At 42.2% G+C, this 18,544-nt stretch overlaps 1 protein-coding gene across 5 annotated transcripts in view; it reads right to left on the minus strand.

Moving 5' to 3' along the window:
* Nucleotides 1-18,544, minus strand: part of MARCHF3 (membrane associated ring-CH-type finger 3) — a 131,500-nt gene that overhangs the window by 100,980 nt on the left and 11,976 nt on the right. For 3 of the 5 annotated variants that reach the window (XM_027605406.2, XM_027605403.2, XM_027605405.2), the window contains exon 2: nucleotides 2,407-2,514. The exons of the other annotated variants lie outside the window; for them this stretch is intronic. The gene's annotated coding sequence lies outside the window, so the exon portion shown is untranslated. The remainder of the gene's footprint in view (nucleotides 1-2,406; nucleotides 2,515-18,544) is intronic. 5 annotated transcript variants of the gene reach the window in all.

Consider the following 18,544-nt stretch of genomic DNA (forward strand, 5'->3'; position numbering starts at 1 on the left):
CTGTACGTTTAGTTAATGCCAAGTGATCAGTCACAAAACTGCTGGGTGCCCCCAGGGTATATGGCACAATCCAAATCTGTGATGGTCTCCCCCACCCATCCCAGCTTCTCTTCTGCTCTCACATTCTGATAACTCAGCTCTAAAAAGTTCACCTGCAGTCAAATCTGTAGTTGGAAACAAATTCCCCTCCAAACCACCAGCATCCTCTTTATTGAATTTCACCATTGTGTCCAAACTAGTATCCACAAGAAGAATGTCACATTAGCCTGATGGAACACAAGACCTGCCTGCCTAATGATGCTGTAGAGCCTTTGCCGGTACCTCCCAGGACACATGCTCAGGGAAGGAGGGGGCGCTCGTAGCTCTGTGGCTGATAGGTAGGCACAAAATGGACATTTCCCTAAAGCAACATCAGACAGAAAATCATCATTTTCCATTTACTTACTCTCCCTCCACCTTCCTATTTTGTTAAAGTGGAGTTGTGGGTAAAGTACAAAACTCCACGGAGTTGAGTGCCCTTGGCTCAACGTTTTCCTTAGGAACACTCAGTGAATTCCTACCTAAACACTGCGAGCAACTGGTTCTTGGAGGTTACTGGCTGGATTTGCAGGTCAGGGTGCCTCTACGGTTACCACAGAACTCTGAAGGTTACCAAAGGGCATCGGAGATTCCACGAGTCACTGATTTTGTTCCTTCCGGTTTCTGATGTCCAGCTGATTCTAAAGCCAACTACCATGACCCACAATAGGCCACAGGAGGACCAGGCCTCCAACCCAAATAGCCTTTGAACTGATCTTCCTGTTGAGCACAAAGGTGCCGACTGCAGCAAAAGCCAGAAAGCGCTCAGACACATCTCTCCTGCATTAGGGCTGGAGCTCCAGGGCCAGGAGTGGAGACCAAACCCATAAACCCCTGTTGCAACTAAACAAAAGCTAGACGATAAGAAGCCTTGCTTGCAAAATGCTGCCAGTGGTCAGAATCAGAAAGTAAGTGGGTGAGTAGGTAAAAGAAATCAGTTACTAGGCAATTGAGAGTTTGTCTAAAGCTTGGAACTATCCCACTTAAAAGATGTGCCATTTTCAGGCTCCTAGGACTCAACATGATCCGATGCCATCAGCACCATGACACGGGTGACTGCCTGGGGGCTGAGAAATGACTCAGTGGCCCACTAAATTTTCTGAGCTTATCTGCAAAGCTACTCTAATCTCCCCTCAATATCAGGGTGGAGTCTTGCCAAGCAGCCAAACTCTCACTTTAAATAATTTTTAGTTAAAGGAAGAAAAAAATAGTTCTGTATATAAATAAAAAGCTTAACCCATGGAGATGGGGTCCACATCCCTGCTCCATTTTTCTCGTTTCCTCTTGGTGCACCCACAGCTGAGGCAGAGGAAGTGAAATGACACCTCAGGGGACTTTCAATCTACCTGAAATCTATAATCCTATTGAGATGATCTAAAATAGTGTGCATGTAACCTTAAACATCGACCTCTCTCGGTGACTATGATGCGAGTGCAAAATAGAACAGCCACTTTGAAAAATGATTCAGCAGTTTCTTAAAAGAATTAAACATACACCTGTCATTCAACTCAGCAATCCCATGCTTAGGTATTTGGGTAAGATAGATGAAAACACATATTCCCACACACACACACAAAGGTATGTGAATGTTTACGGTGACTTTATTCATAATGACCCCAATCTGGAAATAACGCAGGTGTCTTCCACTAGGTGAAGAGATACTGTAGTACATCCATACAATGAAATCCTACTGAGCAATAAAAAGGAACTAGCCGCTGACACACAGAACAACATAGATGGATCTCAAGGGTATTATGCTGCATAAAAGGAACCAGACTCAAAAGCCTTCGTGCTGTATGATTTCATTTATATAACATCCTGGAAAAGGCAAAACTGTAGGGTCGGAAAACAGGCCAGTGGTGGCTAGGGGCTGGGGCTGGAAGGGAGAGTTGACTTCAAGAGGGCATGAAAGAAATTTTGGGGACAATGACACCATTCTGTATCTTGATACACTAAAAAAGGGTGAATTTAGTTCAAGTTATACCTCAATAAACCTAACCTGAAAATAAAATCTCAGCATAAAGCACTCAATGATGAAGAAAGGCAGACTTCAAAAGAACTGATTAACTCCCCACCTACATCAAGATCTGGAGGCCTTCTCCCAAACTGGGTCTGGTAGGGCTCAGAAGCCAGCCACTCAGTTACCTTTGGACACACAGTTTAAATAAAGCACTAATACATAAATCAACAGGGCCACTGCGTCAACATGCTACCTCGAGTGAGGTTACTCATTTAGGATGTTTTCCAGTCTGCTTCTTAATGAGAGAGCTTCTCACATTCTGACTTTAAAGTGCTGTTTATTTTGCGGGGTGGTGCCTGTGTACCTACCTTGCTTCTCCTCAAGTTCTAACTGCTTGGATGTCCCAGGTTACATAGTCATTGGAGTCAAACAGTTATTTCACACTGAGAATTCAAGCCTGCCCTGTGTTGTGTTTTCTATAAATGAAGAAATAAGTGAAAAAATAAATGAGTAAATGAAGCAAATTAATCTTAATTAGCCCAACTGGACATAACAAAGAGAAAGAAGGGACTTGCCTAATTCAGCAATACTCTTTCAGATTCCTTATACAAAATTATTTTTGGGAGAAAAAATATTCAGGTCCTGGACATTCAAAGGTTTTTGCTTAATTTTCCAGTGGATGCCATGACCGTAATATAATATACTACCTCTATTTTCAGTGGTTGTGATTTGAAGCTAGGCTTTATTTCTCCCCTATCCTTCTCCCCATAGAAAGATTTATTGAGAATCCACTATATGGAAATAAATGCTAAGGGCAGATAGAATGAAAAGCTCAAAGATGGAGCCTTTGGGCAGCCCTACTAGAGTGACTCAAATACCTCCAGGGGAAGGCGGAGCGTTGTGTGTGACCAACAGAGGCAGAAATATTGTGCTTAGGCAGCAAGGGGGAAGGGAAGCGATCCGTCAGGGAAGGTGGGACTCGAGCTCCTGAAGGATGAAGAAGTTGTGGGACTGCGGATCTTCCAGGCTGAGGGACTACTTTGCATAAAGGGCCTTGTGGGTGCAGATACGCTGAAGCCAGTTTTCATCTGGCATCCTGGAGCCGGAAAACCATGGGCATTAAATTTGGTCGGGGGTGGGGGTGGGTAGGGAACTTCACTGTCTAGAGGCTTCGGCCTTTCTGCTCTCCAAGAGTCCTCCTCCTCCCTCTTCTCTCACATGCTAGAGGGCCACATGTTTAAGTCCTCTATCTTGTCCATGAAGCCATTTCAGTGGGGACCCTGATCGCTCATGGTTGATTACTGTACTGGTTACGAGAGTCAAGCGGGGAAAAGGGACAGGAGGGCATGCTGGGGGTGGCTTTAAAAGGAGTTAGAATACTTGCTCCTCTCCAGTGGGGTATGGATCTAGGATCTTTAATCACCTCAGGGAGCAACGTTCCGAAAAACACTGATAATGAATGCATGAGAACCTTCACTGTGGCATTATCATTACCAATAAGGGAAAGGTAATCACCCAAATGTTCATCGACAGGGAAACACTGTCCTCTTAGCAAGTGTGGGAATGGGAGTAAGAAGAGAATATCCTCCCTAATCAATACGCTTGCTATTTCTCACCACCACTGATACCCAAAATGAAAGGGCCAGGGGCCTGAGGGCAGTCTTGCCTGTGGATTCAGATCCTGTTTTCTTTCTGACAGAAACAGTAGAATAAACTATTTATAGTTTATTTTCCTAAATGCTACTTAACCCAAAATGACTGGACACCCTATTTTTAGTAAGATTATCCCTTTTTCATATCTCCTCCCTCTCTCTTGAGAAACTGTTAGGTCAGCAGTAACTCTCTGCACCCATTTAGTACGTCTGGTCAACCCAGGCTTGACTGCTACCACTCTTAAGGAATGAACCATACATATGTCTCTAGTATCAACATAGCAAAGAAACATGGCTAGTTATTTTAGAAAATGATCAAAATCAATAATCAGCTGACTGTTTATCATTAGCAAGAAGACACTGAAGCACTTTAGTCCAGAAACCCACTGGAGGCTATTGGCAAACTAAGAACAACTGAAACAATATTAAGAGGAAAAAAGAAAAAAGAAAATTCGCCTATTCCTAAGAACTCTCCTGACTGGCATCATAATCTCTTCCACGGCAGGAAATAATATATCCCACAACATGGGAATTCTTGGGTCTGGATGGGTTTCTTTTCTTTTACTTGGTGTAGCCCACAAAGTAAGTTGCAAAACTTGATAGGCAAGGGAAGGAAGTGGGGGATCATGGAAGTGGAAAAGAAGCAGCTTCCAAGTAGCCCAGGTGGCAACCAGTGAGCCGTAAAACCAGGAATCTATCAGGCCCGGCTGCTGATCAGAAAATCTAAAGGGCTAACTTGTGGCGAGCCAGAATTCTGCTCCAGGAGCTGAGAGCAAAGCCCATGGTTCGTGTTCCCTGCTGCAAGCCACTTGGTGACTTTCTTCAGCTTTAGAATGTCCTCCAGCTTGGATCAGGGGCGAAACCAGAGCAGCTACCCTAAATGGGCACTTGGCTTCGCACCCACATGCTTGTTTCTTGACTTGGCTCTCAGCAGACTCAGTGCAAACAGTCAGCATTCCATGGCTGAGGCCACACGTGGAAGCCATCAGGTGGGGATGGCCGCAAATGTACTTTCACACACTGGGGAGAAGAGGGGGAAGGTCAAGAACAGGGTGGGGAGGAGGGAGCTTCATGAACGCTTTAAAATCCATGCCAGGAGGAAACGAACTGGTATTTCCATGGATATCAACCGGAGAAAAGATGTCTTTTAAACAAAAGTCTCCCTCGTGCCCCTGCACCACTCCTTCCTTGCCAATCCCAGGCTGTGCCAAAACAAATTGAAAACCTATTAGGATTTGTGGTCAAAAGAACAAGCTCCAAAATACTTGTGGGTGTTACCTAAAGAGGCCCCACAGTGACAGACTGAAGTAGAAAACTAAGAACTGGAAGATGAGTACCACATGCCACAAGACATCAGGAGGAAAATATACCTGCCCCCCCCCAAAAAAAAACACACCAGAGAAGTTTCCAGAAAGTACCCTCTCAGCAACCCCTCTGAAGGAGAACTAGCATATTGAACTTTCCACATAATTGCTTTTCAAGTCTGTCTCCCAAATAATCCCTCAGTGAATACCTAAGTCAGCAAAACAACTGGAGTTTGTGTATTGATCGTGTAATACTGGCAGGTCTGTGAGCTATAGGCCTTAGTGGGGGCAAACACATAAAGTATTGCCAGTTGGGATGAGAAGTTTTTAGCTAATATAGATGATGTGGAAAATGGGTTCATTTTCCTTCTTTTTCCAGATGGCAGACTTTTTTTTCATAAGTAGTACCTATTTTTATGGCAATTATGCCCTGACCAGTTTTCAACGAGCCCATGAGAGCCAGCCCAGCACAACCTCCCGAGTAGTCTGCACCTTGGGGACATGGAGCCTCCTTACAGGGTGAGAACCTGGATAACTTGACCTGCATCCTGGGCCTCTGAGCTTCAATCCTGGTCCTACATGCTACTTTCTCACTGACTTTCAGATCAGACCCTCCTTGTTCTACTCCCAGGCTTAAATGGACCTTGCTGCCATCGAGGTTTCTGGCACCCAGTTACCTGGTGGTCATGTCTCCCAGCTGATTCGGTCCCTGGTATTCTGGCATCTGGCGCTTGACGGGGGCAGCACAACCCCTCAAAGACTGAAGTATTTTCAAAACATGCTGTTTTTTTCCATATGGTCAACTCTTCTATAAGTCAAATATGCAATCTGACTTGTTCAACAAACTTACCAAACACCTATTACTGTAAGGCTGTTAGTGCTGAGAGTCCAACAGATAAGGCACTGCCCTCACCCTCAGAGAACTTCTGCATTACTAATGGGCCACAGTGGGTGGAAGTCAGCCCAGTCCATCAGGGTCATGTCATGGAACCAAAGCAAATAATACCAATGTCCTACAGTCATTCTGAACTGCATAGTTTTCAAAGGGCTATTACATATATTTTAATATTCATGATCTCAAGTCAAATTCTCATTAGGTAATTGAAAGAGATCCTTACAACATCATCTAACCAACTTTATTTGTGCTATCTCTCTTCCTCTCCCCTTTACCGTACCTCCTTCATGAACCTCCCCATCCCCAAAACTTAGGAGGCATCACACTTCCATTCCTTATGACACATATGAAAATCATTAGCAAATCTTGTTAGTTCTTCCACCTTGAACTTATACACTCTCTCCTTTCCCCACTGCTGTCACCTTACCCAAGCCATCATCTGATTTTCCCTGAATTATCCTCATAGCCTCTTAACTGGTTCCTTTGCTTCCACTTTTGCCCACGTCCAATCTGTTCTCCACACAAGAGCCAGTGACCAGGGGGCCCAGAGCATGCAAGCAAGTTATGGTGGATTTGGTCCTGGCCACTTTTATTAGGCCTAGAATAGTGGGCAGTGATAGAACATGCAGGAGGATGAGGAATAATTTGGATTTTGCTGTGCCAGTGACCTCACACCATCCCTCCTCTTGGAAAAGGCAAGAATGGATGACTTTATATAAGGCTCACAAAAGACAGCTGTCATCATTTGGATGCATGCCACTTAGAGACATGGCAGAATGGATAGCACACATAGTGACACATTCCAGGGGGTATGGAATGAGAAACAGAGGAAGACCACGGATGAACTGAGTAGACTTGGTGAAGCATGACAAGGCACAAAAAGATGTGAAGAATGAAGCTGGGCAGCCAGTGAGGTCTCCCAGCCACCAGAAAGATGTTACCCCCATCACGAGTGATGAAACCAGTGAAGAATTCCCTCCACACAGCAGGGCCTTGAAGGGTAAAGAACTGGCATTATCTCAGCCCCGACACCATCTGTCTGGTGATTATCAGGGGACTGAACAGTAGAGGTGAGAGTTATATTTAAAATGTTTATTAGTTTGCACGTTCCTTCTCCTGTACTTACTGTAAGTCTGGCCTATATACAACTGGCAGGGTTTTGTGCCTCAAAGATGTACTGCCTGTCACTATTCTTGGTGTCTCTGTCATTGAAAATAAACTCATGTTGTATCTGGACGGGCAGAGAAACTACACCTATCAAAGATCTGAAGGGATGAAAGAGGCAGAGAGATGATGGAAAGCAATTTCGCCAGCCCCAAGCTGGAGTCCACTGTTACTATGCTTCATCAGGGTTAGTTTGTCTGTCTGCTTTCTGTACCGATCTAAAAATGGTTGGTTATTTGAGCATTCCGGTGCTGCACTGACAGGAAGACCACCATGGCAGAGCGGAAACCGTCCACAGGCCATTTCCCAGAGCCTGGACAACCATGCCCGCAGGTGAGACAACATCACTTCTGAGCGTCTCGAAGAGGGTCGGGCCCATTAACATACCTTTGATTATTTTTAACACACAGAATCTGAGCCCTTCTCTTATCACATTTTGGGGTATGCAAGCCCGGTCACTATGAGCCCACTTCCTTTCATAAATCAGGCCTTAGGGAGGGGAACTGATGTCTTCGGAACCGACGCCTAGCTGTTACTACAATGGAGGATGCTGGCAGGAAACTCTGCCTGGAGGGAGCGATCGATAACTGGAGTAGAGAGAAGAGGGCAAAGCACAGGCTACAAGTCCCCCTGGACTGAGCAACCTGAGCACAAGGACAGAGATTCTGTCTTGTTTATCTCTGCAGCCCCAGAACCTCGCAGGTGCTCAGCACTCACTAAAACGTTTGTTGAACTGAACTGACAGTTGTAAGAAAAGAAAAGAGCAGAGCCCAGGCGTGGAAGGAAACTAGAAACATTAGGGTTTGGGGTTATTAGAGGAGTAAATGACTCTGGTGGGAAATGAATGGAGAGCAAAAAATTTTTAAAATTAAAAAAAAAAAAATGGAGAACCTAACGTCAGAGAGGATCCCAGGAAAACACTGCAGGTGTGCGTACGTGCTCACAGACACAGGGGCCCACACATGTGGGCACACAAGTATGGTCAGTAGCACTGGGGAGCTCGACCTCTCCACACGGACAGAAGGGCGGAAGGGGTCTTGGAGGCGCCCTGTTTGTTTTCGCCCCTGCTCCCAGCACAGGGGGAGGGAGGCTGGGGCAGCTGAGAGGTAAACACCAACTGGAGGCGGCACTCTGGCCAGAAGTATGTCCACGGGCAATGTGGGCGCAGACACTGGATCCTATGGTTCTTTCCTTTGTTCCCCAGGAAGAGAAGCGATCAGCCCTCTTCACTCATTCTGAAGGAGATCCCCCCATCCCATTTCCTAACATAAACCAAAGTTACCTGACAATCCACCTTGTTTTTATCATCTATATATAGAGACAAAGGAGGTGTTCTCTATAAATAGGTTTGCAAAACTGGGCTGTGCCTTTTGCAAACATTAAAGTAGAAATGGCCCTGACACAGATCAATAATGCTTGCCTATTTCCCTGGGCTGCTCTGTTTATTTTTAGCCCCTACAAAGAGCCCAATATTTGTGGGAAAAAACTCGGTATCACCTTGAAAAATATTATCAACTAATGACCTGGGCAGAAAAAAAAATTTTTGCATTTACTTTATTCCTATCACTCCTTTTTTTTTTTTATATAAATTCAGACTCAGCAGGAATTTGTTCTACTACCTCATTACATAGATTCAGGCCTTTGGGGAAAGAGATCACGAAGCTTATAACATTCCATACCTCCTTTATTACTCCCTGTTTTCTTCCATTTGCCAATTTATCTAAGAGTTCAGTTCTGTATTCCACAGGCAAAGAATTGCATGTTCGTGCACATAAACCCAAAGGGTGAGCTTTGGTTGCTTAGAAATAGGAAAGAGGATGACCTGCTGCCTCACCTCCCTTTACTTGTACATTCTCATTTAGTGCATGAAGGAAACAGAGCTGCAGACCCCAATGAGGAGCATCAGGAGGTTCAGTAATATAAAAGGTGCATTAGAGAAAGCACTGGAAGCTGGAGCAAGTAATTGGCACTTGATTATCTACAAGGGTTGCCTTACCCATCTCTCTGTTTCCTATAGAGTTTAGCAAAATGCTCTCACACAGTTGGTGTCATTTAATGTCGGTCAAATAAACAAGTTTCTCCTAAACGCAAATGGTATCGTGATTATTTGTTGCACAATGGAGTCCCCACTGAACTTGTGGATTCCTTGGGGGCCCAGATAGAGTTGCATCCTTAGCAGCCAGGCTGAAGCCTGTAATGACACACGCTCAGCAGGTCTTGATTGAAAGATCAGATTATGTCATTGTGCAGCCCCGAATAAGTCACATAACTCCTTAGGGCATTCTTGCCCTCATCCGGGGGCTTTATTAGAGTCTGTGACAACAGCTACTCAGTGGGCATGTGATCACCCTGAATTCTGGACAAAATTTTTTTTGGCAGCATGTATGTATAATTTTTCCCAAAGAGAGTACATATCTTTTATTGTCTCAAAGACTCTGTGGCTGTTTCCTGCCCCCCCCCAAAATTTAAAGATTTAAGAATCTTTAGTCAAGGGCAGTAGTCTCCAAAATTACTGGATCATGAATCCCAATACTAAAATGCTTTTGAGCATGCGTGCCATGCTTATGTGCTAGATATGTACAATATATTATATTAGGTACATTATAAAACAAGCATCAAAATCACAAAAGTACAAGGTAAATATGAAAAAAACAATATTTTCTTTAAATATATCTAAGAGTACACACTAACTAAACAATCAGTATTTTATCAAGAATAACATAAATAAATATGCTTCATATTTGAAAAGCTAGAATAATTCTTTGTGATATGTTAATTTGAATGTCTAGTTCCAAGCTCAGTTTATTCTCTGGAGCTGGGTTGCAATAGCTCTCACAGTTTTAAGCAAAAAATAAAATAAATAAATAAATAAATAAAATAATAAATAAATAAATAATTAAAAATCACAATGTAAACATTTCCAAACACTGTTTTCCGCAGTGTTCTCTCTATATTAAAAGTTTCTTTAAAATTCAGTTACTTTTTTATTTGTTCTTAAAATGACACCTTTATCTTGAAAGGACAAATTAGTTATGCTTCGTGTTTTAAAAAAAATGACCTCTAGGTAGCAAACTACTGAAGGTGTTTATTATCACAGAAATGGTTAACAAAATATGGAACGCTTTCCTTTTTATAAAAAAGAAAAATGAATGTAACTTATCTCTAAGTTTGACAACTCAATTATTTTTCAATAAGATAACCAGCAAACCTCTGTGAGGTACAAACGATTTTCATGGTCCCTTCTCAACTTAATACAAAATATTGTATTGCTTCAACTATACTGTATATTACAGGTTTGTGTTTTATAAAATTAATTATGAAGTATCCTCCTGCAGCACTTTGTATACCTCTGGCTTCAAATTCTTGGCTGCGCTAGCTTCCTTATGAATGATGCAGTGAATGAATTTATCTCTTGTAACCTCACCCTGGAATCCTTTTCTAAGAAACAGCTGCTTCTCAAGAGGAAACACTACTTGGTTTTTCTCACAAAACATTTTCATAAAGATTGTGAATGAATCTCATCTAGCGGTGGCTCACCAAAAAAGAGCACTTTTCATGTATTGCACTGGTAAAGCAGAAACGAATAAATACAATAGGCTAGACCTAACAACTTACAAGTGTAAAACAAGTCTTCTGCCCTCCATAACCTGTTCTAATATGGTATTATGTTTCCTCAAGATTCGGTAATAGCTTCAATAATACTTTTGCAGCACTTTGTGACAGAGAATTTTATTTTTTTAAAAAAGATTTTATTTATTTGAGAGAGAGAGAGCACGAGAGAGCGAGCACGAGCGGGGCGGGGGTGGCGGGACGGAGGGAGAGGCAGACTCCCCACTGAGCCGGGAGCCCAGCACAAAGTAGGGCTCTATCCTAGGCTCCCAGATTATGACCTGAGCCTAAGGGAGACACTTAACCAACTGAGCCACCCAGGCGCCCCAAGAAACTCATTTTAGATAGTTTTCAGCATAGTATCTTATCTGGTCTTGTATTAGGAGGAAGAACAAGTGTTTATAAAGATATGTAGCTTTTTCACTTCTGCATACAAGTAAAAACTTCAAAACAGGCATCAGAACACCATTTAATTGAGTGTAATTTTATAAAGATCAGTAGGTGAATTTAAACATGGTTAAAAAGTGCAGGGTTTATTCTCCATATTTTTCTAATTGTGGCCTTTCATATTATCATTAGGAAAATTTTCAAGGCAAAGCATACACTTCCTTCCAATATGTTCATTCTTAATGATAGTACATGTAAATCTATATTTCATTTAGTCATCTTGAGGGTTTTGAAATTGGGGGCTTGTATCTTGGATAACAAAGGGCTTGTCCTACAATAGAGTGTGAACTCCATTTTCAAACTGTTCCCTTGTTCTTGCTTCCTTCAAATTCATACTTTGTTTTTGTTTTTGCCAGAATCTTTTTAAGCTACTTGCCTTGGTTTTTGTTGTTGTTGTTGTTGAGGGCTAGTTTAGTTGAAACTAATTAATATTATGCAAATTAATTTAACCTGACATGTAGAAATACAACACTGCCTGTTGAGGGAAACCTACCTCTCCCTCAGAATATAGGGCCTTCTGACCTAAAGAACAGCGGAGGGTGCAAACGTCAATTCATACAATAGTAAAACTTAATTTTTCTTATTTTGGGGGTATAAAAAATGAATAGAAATTCTAGTGGTTTCTTCCCATGCTCCAATGGTTTATCTTGCAAACTCCTCTTTGGAAACCCCAACGTGGATAATCCCTAGTGCCATTTCCAACTCAAAAATTAAAAAATTAATGGAATTTTTGGAATCCTAGAAGGATACTGGCTGTCATTGTTTGAGTGCTCAAAGAACTCCTGGATATCCCCAAACTTCTGTTTCCTGGCAGCTCTGGAGAAACCCTCCATCCAAAAACCCAGTGAGTGAGGAATGAAGGCAGGTCACCCAGGTGAGTTCTCTCCTGCTGCCTCCTAGAAGAGAGTCTGGTTGAATCCATTCAGAAGAACTTGGTAAGGTTGACAAGTCTCTATCTCCCCATTAGCCTACATTCACACACCCCTCAGATGGACTGGCAATTTTCAGCCTCAACAAACATTAAAGCGTGTGATTATAATGTGTTGCAAAGCAAAATTATTCAACACACACAAATTTCCCTCAGAAGCCTTGACAGCTGCAAGTGGGAGGGATGGGACCGGGTCATGTGTTTTCATGGTTGTTCTGGACAGCTCTGTTTTGTGTGGGAAGAAGAAACAAATTGTATTCCATTATGTGGAAGGGAAAAGTTTTCTAAATTTAGAGTCTTTTATCACCTGGATTACTTTCTTTGAGCCTGGTTTTCCACATTTGCCATAGTGAGGTGCAGGAGCTTGGCAAGTCAGTGTGAGTGACTGCATCCAGCAGTAACAAAGTCATACGGTAGGCAGTGGATGAGACGACCCAATCCAAGGGCCAAAGCCTCTTTCAAGAGTCTGAAAGGACAGTCATACACATCTCGGAGAAATTATTTATACACAGCAGCAAGATCTGGTTACCCATAAGTAAAATCTCTTAAGGCACTAACTTAAAGCAAGATAGGAAGCTTTTTAAAATAAAGATAGGACCTGGGGCTCCTGGGTGGCTCAGTGGGTTAAGTGTCTGCCTTCAGCTCAGGTCGTGATCCCAGGGTCCTGGGATCGAGCCCCACATCGGGCTCCCTGCTCCGTGGGAAGCCTGCTTCTCCCTCTCCCACTCCCCCTGCTTGTGTTCCCTCTCTCACTGTCTCTCTCTCTCTGTCAAATAAATAAATAAAATCTGTAAAAAAAAAAAAAAAAGTAAAGACAGGACCAGAAGATTATCTCCCAAATTTGTCCATCCAAATTTCCTCCAATAAAACTAGCTTCTCTCCTGTCCATCAAGAACTCCTAAGCAGGAGATTCCAAAGCCCCCAGTTCCTTTCAGAGGTCAACCACTCAAATCCAGAGAGTGCTTCACAAAAGCTAAGGGTAATTTACCCTTAGGAAATGAGTTGATTGGTTATGTCTGTGTTTGAGGAAAGGGATGTATATCTCTTTTGTTGGAAAAAAAGTTTTATTAACAAAACGACAACAAAAATAATCCAATCTAGGTAGTTCTCTGTATTTTGGAGATTCCACCAATATTATCGTCAGAGAGACTAAAGATAAAGGATTATTTGTCTCTCCATTAAAATTATAATACCCTTTTCATCAAGTTTTTTTGGAAAGTGACAAGAAGGCTCTTACAAATGAAGTTTTTATTTTTATTTATTATTTATTTTTTTAAAGATTTTATTTATTTATTTTAGAGAGAGAGAGAGAGAAAGCATGAGCAGGGTGAGGGGCAGAGGGAGAAGCAGGCTCCCTGCTGAGCAAGGAGCCCCTCTTGGGGGCTCGATCCCAGCACCCTGCGATCATGACCTGAACCAAAGACAGATGCTTAACTGACTGAGCCACCCAGGCATTGCCAAATGAAGTTTTTATTTGTGCTACTTCCTTGCACACAGGTATATAAGCACTGATAGTGTATTTCCTATACAAAGAGACAGAGGTTATTAACTGTGTGAATCCTGACTGTATTTCTGTTACATGTTTGCATACTGGATTCCCCCCTCTTTTTTTTTTAAAGATTTTTATTTTTTATTTTTATTTGAGAGAGAGAGAACACGAGTGGGGAGGGGTCGGGGGCAGGGGCAGAGGGAGAAGGAGAAGCAGACTTCCCACTGAGCAGGGAGGGAGCCCCACACTGGGACACTGGGCTCGATGGGGCTCGATCTCAGGACCCCCAGGGATCATCACCTTCGCTTAACCAGACTGAGCCACCCAGTAACCCTCTGGATTTCCTTTCTTTATTTTCTTATGAAACCAGGACTCCACAACCTAGCACTCCCAACCCCCCCCCCCAAATTACTTCTTCTTGCACTTAACTAGGAAACCTACTGGTTACTCTTGCTTGGAATTTGTGATCAGACACACTGTATTTCAGCTCTTGTATACAACACAAATAAAAGAAACAGCCTAAATAGGGATTTAACCAGCCAGCTAGTCACTTGGTGAGTATCCCCCTTACAATTAAAAGTTACCAACCAGACAGTTTTACATCTTGCTCCCTATAGAAAGGAAAAATAAACAGGCTTGAAAGATGAATAGAATCATACAGTGTTAACACCGGAACGAGATCACAGAAATAATCCAGTTTTCCATTCCTTTTCCAGAAAGGTGCCTGGTGCCTTGCTCTACGTCTACCTTTAGTCAGAGGTGGGGCAGGACTAGGCTCAGGGTTCCAACTGGGGTGCAAGCAGAATGGGTGGCCTGGCCATGCGGTCATTTATGCTGATATCAAAGAGAAATCTCATAGCAGAAACTAAAAATAGATAACCAATTTCCTAAGATGGTAAAGAGGTCCACAAGGCACCTGAAGTTGTAAATATTTATTAGTTATTCATACATTTTTAAAACTAGAAAAGGGATTTTTTTTCCAACGGTTTCCAAAGCAAAAATCTGTTTTACACGCTCCAAAATATCTTCCAGGATGTTCCCGCCAACCCCTGTCAATGGACATTCTGTGACAGAGGTCTAGAAAATGAGCTAACTCCATAGCTCACAAGCAGCTAGCTTCATCAGGGGTGAGAGCCAGGGACACACAATGGCACAACCAGTCTCAACTATCACATCGCTTGTGTTTTCTCCCATCAGAAGCCAATACCTCTTACTGCCAAATGGAAACCATTCCCCAAATTTTCATTCCAGAGAGATTTGTGTAAGAGCTGTGCTTCCCACCCCTTTCCCAGCATTCTATCCCTGGATCAGGTGTAAAAATCTAGCCTTTGCATTTAAGCTGGAGAAGGAATAAAAAGTAAAAACCCTGTCAAAACACTTACTCCACTGAGCCTCCGCACCACTCACCTCCCCTCTTGAAAGTTATAACCTGCATGAAATAATCCTCATTCAAAGTGGAGGGTTTTAATCTGCATTAATGACCTTTAAAAAATGGGAGCCCAGGAAGGCCGCTGAGATTCAAGAAGTGAGACTTTGCAAGCAGAATACACGGACTCTGTAAGCCGGGCTACTTCTGGGAAGGACTCTGTGCTAGAAGTGAACGAATACTCGGCACTCGAGCGACGGATTCAAATTCAATCATCTCGGCATGCTTCCAGCCACTCATCCAAACAACTGCGGGCTCTCTGGGCTTGTGTTCAACTGCCTAATGTAGCAGGAGGGGATGGTATCTCTCTGAATCTGAGGCTCCATCTTGGACTGCTCCCCTCCCTCACCGCCCCCAAACAAGGTATGGTCTCTCATGGGGGCAGACGCAGGAGAACACGGTTTTCCTTCCTAGCCTTTTATTTAAACATTAGAATATGCAAATGTATGCAAAATTAGACACACGCTGTGGTGAAAATTCCCATGTATAAGTAATAAATCTTCCTCCTACTGCTCAAAAAAGAAGAGGAAAGGTAACTGGATTTCCTAAAAGTGTCCCCCCACATCCCCGCACCACCTCACCTTCAAATATGAAGATACATGAGATTTTAAGAGAATTCATTTTTAACTAGTTGCTCACTCCTAGTTCATGATTTCAAACACCAGGTAAATCTGTAGCTACGACTTTGTATAGCTGAGTATCACCTTTACCTCCCATTTATACTTTTAGAATGTTAAGGCTGCCATTTTAATTGGTATTCAGAGTTCTGCCAATGTGCAAATCCAAGCAGTTCAATTATTTTGCCCAACTGGGAAAGTGAGTTATCTAAAAACAAATGGGAATGACAGATTTAAAAGCTATCCTTGCTAATACTTTCAAATTGGGCTAAAGTTAGTTATACCCTGTTGAGTCCTTCCACTTAGGATGAACAATGCAGCAAGCATGGCGAGACATATTGCTTGGGCCTCTAATCTTAGCCGTGACATTTCCTGTCTCATGTTCTACCATCAATAGTGACCTACTTGCTATACCATGTGATTTTCCAACTGGGGCTTTTGATGCTCACACATGGGAAACACAATTATTTTTATATTTAGCACAAAGTGTAGCCATGAAACATTTCAAATGATTTCCAGTTCAAGATATCCACACTAATCTTATTTTGTGGTAATCTTTTTTGCTTTGTCATTTAGAAACATAATAGTTGTGACATGTTAAAAACAAAGCTATCACGTTTTTTTTTAAACAAACCGTGCAAATGCTACGTTCTGTCAGTATCCAATAAACTAAAAACTAGCAAAAAGTGAAAGAATCATGTCCTAGTTGCTTATCTTGTTCGAGGAACTGGAAACAAATGAGTCTTATTAAAAGTGATAGGAAACAACACTGCTGGTGTTACTGGGGTTTGAAATCTTCAAGAAGAATGAAAATAACTTATTAGTGATCATAAAAGAGTAGACAGAAGCTAGCACTCAGAAATGAAATAGAAGTGTACAAAAGACAAAAATACAGGATTTATTAGGTAAAACTACAATCAAAACTAAAAAGTCACCACACACAATGTATAATAAGATTATGAATGTCCAGCAAGGAAGCCTTACAATACCCCAAAATATGTCTGACCAGTAACTCAGGAAAGTAGATTTACTAGGCAAAGTAGAACTGCCACGCATTGTTTTCAAGATTAAAAAGAGAGCCATCTCTACAAATTTATGCCTGTACGTATGCATGTTACATAACAGATGACTGCTCACAATTTTAAGGCTTGCTAACTTTGATCCACGAACCCTAAAAAAATGAACAAAGGATCCAACACTCTAATGAAGAGAACTTGTTCCCTGTCCCTTGTGAATAAGCAGATTCCCAAAACTTAACCCAATCACCAAAACAAATGCCAGGAGTCTGCAATACACCGATTTCAGGGAGTCTCCTAAACTCTGTGGCTACACCAGCTCGAAAGCAGCTGCTTTTGTGAATCATAAAGGACCTTTCAAAGCACAGTGTGTTCACACATGGAAAAGCACATGTTCTACTTTGCCTCTGCCAAAGAAGCTTCATTGCCAACCGCCCCCCCGCCCCAAGTACTTGGGAAATATTCCAGCAATATGTGTGTACCCATTATGGATTCTTTCTCATTGCTACTGCTTTTGCTATACATTTTCTATAACCTCATGCTGTTTCCCACCCACCCACACAGCTTAGAAAGCAAAAAAAAAAAAAAAAAAAAAGGAGAGAAAGAAAGAAACAAAGCCTTTGTCAAGCCATAAAAGGGCCAATCTACTGTATATGAAAACTACCTGTCAAAGGCAAGTCTCTCAAGAGCTTATATAGACCATGCACCCGCCTAATTTAAATAATAATGGTATGTTGACCCAGCCCTTTGATTACTCATCTCCTTGTCACCTGGATCCTGATGGGCTCTTCCCCAATTACACATGCAAATCTACCCAGGTTATAAAGTGAGGAAGAAAGGGGTCCTTGCCAGAACATACAGGGGAAAAGTGCCATGTGAACAACCTCAAAATATCCTCTGCCCTTTCTTCCCCCTTCAGTTTTTTCTGACTTGTCTCTGATGCAAAACATAAAAAGAATCTGGAAGAACTAGATTAAAAATTACTGTCAAATATAGATGTATTTCTACTCGCCATAAAATTTCGATCTGCTTCTAGACGCCTGATACAAGGAGTTTAGCTGCAAAGTATATTTCATAGTAACGACTCTAACAGGTTTTTGTGATAGCGGGAAGCCGAGAAGGCAGACAATGGCGCCAAGCGGGTTTAGACTGATACCCCGCGCAGAGAGAGATGCCATGGTTGGCGAGGTCACCTGGGGAAAGATCTGGCGAAGATGAGCAGATCGGAGGGGAGTGTGAATTTCCTGTCAAAGGGGGAAATGGTGATTTATTTGGTCGAGTGGTAAAGTCACACTGGAAGCCTCAGAAAATAATGGTTCACAACGTATTTAGCAAATGACACAACAGGCCACAGAATGACAAAGAAAGGGAAACAGAAAAGAAGATATTTTATTTGGAAGGTCCTGAGCTGAAAGCCAAAGAAAAGGGACTTCAGGAAGGCACTGCTTCACTTCTGTCGATCCCTTCCAAATTAACATGGGAGGTAAAGCTATTTTTCAATTTGCACCTTCATAATTACATCAGAATAATTAAGAACACAGTTCTAGGAATAAATTTTGGTAGATACATGAGTTCACATGAAAAATTACGCATAAGCAGAGAAAACAATTTTGTTTAATTTGCCACTGCAAATTATCAAGCAATTATTTTTTTAAAGATTTATTTATTTATTTATTCATGAGAGACAGAGAGAGAGAGAGAGAGAGAGAGGGAGAAGCAGGCTCCCAAGGAGCAGGGAGCCCGATGCGGGACTCGATCCCAGGACCCTGGGATCATGACCTGAGCCGAAGGCAGACGCTTAACCATCTGAGCCACCCAGGCGCCCTTATCAAGCAATTATAATTCTTCCAATTTACAGTTCAGCTTTATATGTCTACCTCCATTTTTTAAGGGTTTATACCTAACATTAAAGGAGTTGGCATCCTTAGAACTATAATCAGTATAAAAACTGCAGCTAAG

The sequence above is a fragment of the Zalophus californianus genome, chromosome 5 (genome assembly GCF_009762305.2).
Source record: "Zalophus californianus isolate mZalCal1 chromosome 5, mZalCal1.pri.v2, whole genome shotgun sequence".
Taxonomy (NCBI): Eukaryota; Metazoa; Chordata; class Mammalia; order Carnivora; family Otariidae; genus Zalophus; species Zalophus californianus.